Below are 2,945 nucleotides of genomic sequence, written 5' to 3'. Positions count from 1 at the left end.
TTCAAGTGCCATGGAGTCATGTGTGATGACTAGTCGATCACATAGGCAGATTGTTAAGAACACCTTGTCGGGCCTTATGACCGCTTATAGAGTTTTGGAAAATTTATATAGCCCGGTCGTGGCGAGAGCTACTATAGTATTCTAATGAGTCGATTCTTTTGACTAAAGACTGTTCGCCTAAGATGGCACAGTTTCAGATTAACTTTGATTTGTGTTACTACGACATTTGTAAATGGGGTCAAATGGGCATATTTTGGGTTATGATGGCTGTGGCTAACCGAAGGGAATGAGTGCGATAGGAATTGTCCACTCCTAGTCAGGGTTATAACAATATCTCAGGGCCACTCGAGGAGTAATGAACTGGAAATGCGTGGCCATGCTCGGAAGACATCTATGGTAGATAAATCCGGTCAATCAGTTATTCTCTAGATCGAGGAAACCACTCTCGATATGATCACTTGCAAGTACGACCTGAAAGACACCTTGCATTGAGTGGGAGATAGTAATAGGACAAGAAAATTGGTGACGCACAATTGTCGAGGACAAGTGGGAGATTGTTGGAATATGTGTCTTCCGACAATAATGTGATCACAACTGTCGATCATGATGATCACATGTTTAAGTCTCATTTTAAGAATACAATTGGGAATAATATTTTACTGCCAACTGGTCCACGCATATCGGTAATGATTGGCTGACTAGAGTTTGACATTACTGTCGTACGACGGTGGTGATCAGTTGATCCCCTTAGGTCATACCTAAAGGGTAACACTCTTAATTGAATATTTAATTAATCGTATGACGATACGGGTTAATTAAATTACTTAAAATTGACGGACGATTTTGGAAGTAATATTTACGTGTCTCATTGTAATTTGATTAAATAAGATACGGTCTAAGTAATCGAATTGTTTTATTGCTTAGATGAAATTATTGTTTACGAAAACAATTGAACTGACTGAATAATTATTATAAATACAAGATGTTGTGATTGGTAAATTATTTTGGTACAAGTAATTATGAATTACTAAGTCGATTTTGTATATGACGTATTTTTATTAATGCGTTGATTTTTAATATGTTAAAAATACATAACAATTTTACATGACATGTAACATGTGACAAATTGACAAATTGACAAAGATAAAATGGAGTCCATTTTATCTCATATGGACCGAATAAGTGGGAGTATTAGGATAAATATTATGTTGATTAATTAAGTGGAAAACATAATCATTCTTCCTAAACCTAGCCATGCAAACCTACTTGCTCTTGTGAAGAACACCTTGCTCATGCATTGGCCATCACCACCCCTCCCCTACCCGGTTTTATTAAGAGAAAACCATAGGTTTTTCTTTTTAAATTTTTACTTTATACACTACTTGAATACTAGTGTATTATTCATTCATTCACCATAAAAAATATAGAGCTTTTAGAGCGATAAAAATTGTTCTTCCTTCTCCTTCTCTTAACCGAAATTAAGAGACCTAAATAATTATTTTTGGGTCAATTTTATTCAAATTAATATTGTTCTAGTATCAATAATATTAATTTTATTAAGAGATTATTACCTTGGGTATTATTCTTTGGGAGGGATTCTATACTTGAATCCTTTGTTTTTCCATTTAAGCAGTGCTCAAGAACAAGTAAGAAGGAGATCTTACTTGTGCCCAATAATCCGAAATATCAATGTAAGAATGATGATTTCTACTCTTTAATATTTACTTATGTTTGCATGCATAAGATCTAATTAATTTTATTACTAAATTAATTTTGAAACATATATGAATATGTTGTAATAATGAGATATAGATTTCCAACAGAGCCAATGCTTGCTCTCTTCAGATGGATCTTACACGCGTAACAAACACGGTCTCGAGGGGTTCCCAAGGGGTCCTTCTCTGATGCCTTACGGTACTGGTGGATAGTCGGGACCTTGCTTGAAGCTAAGGTCTCGGTGCCCTCTCTTAGTAGGTCGAGTAGTCTTACTTCTAGAGAGATGAAGTTGTTGGAGAGAAGTATCTTACCATTGATTGGTGAATAATAAGGTATTTATAGGATTCTCTGTGTACCTCAAATGATGACTTGCCAATTGGCAAGTGTGTTGACTTGTATGACCCGTATTGGCTAGTGGGCCAAGTCGGATGGACGTGCCCCATCAATAATATTAATAGTAATATTATTAATTTTAATAATAATACGAATAATAATATTCATAGACATTTATAATAACAACAACAACAACAACAACAACGAGAGTAATAATATTAACATTAATAACATTATTATTCATTTTAATAATATTCATAATAATTAATAAATTATTAATAATATTGTTATTAATAATATTATTAATTATAATTATAATAATAATAAAGAATAATAATAATAATATTATTATTATTATTAAAAAAATAAAAAAAATATAATAGTATTATTTATGACAAAATTAATAATAACTATTAAATTTAAGATGAGTAAAACTGAAATGAGGTGAACTTAATGGAGCTGAACTGAACTGAACTGAATGGACCTGAGCTGAACTAAATTGAATGGAGCTGAGCATAAGCTGAACTGAACTGAATAGAGCTGAGCTGAACTGAAGTGAGATGAAATTATATTCGAAAAAACATGGCCTTATTTGTCATGCACTTTCTATTTGGGATTCTATATGTAGTGAATCAAGGTAATACGCGTGTTACATTTTGTTGTATATTTACTAGGGGTGTTTATTCGCGGTTCGGTTCACCGAACCTCTAATTTAATTCGGTTCGCACACGGTTCGGTTCGGCAAAACTCCGAACCTAAACCGAACCTTTTCTAACGGTTATAAACGGTTCGGTTAACCACTTTAAACGGTTATTAGCGGTTCGGTTACCGGTTAACCTATAATCGTTCTATACATACATTTTTTTCTAAGTTTTCGTTAATTTTTTCTAATAGTT

This window comes from Silene latifolia, chromosome Y (genome assembly GCF_048544455.1).
Source record: "Silene latifolia isolate original U9 population chromosome Y, ASM4854445v1, whole genome shotgun sequence".
NCBI lineage: Eukaryota > Viridiplantae > Streptophyta > Magnoliopsida > Caryophyllales > Caryophyllaceae > Silene > Silene latifolia.
The sequence above is the reverse complement of the archived record's forward strand: the minus strand, read 5'-3'. Positions refer to the sequence as shown.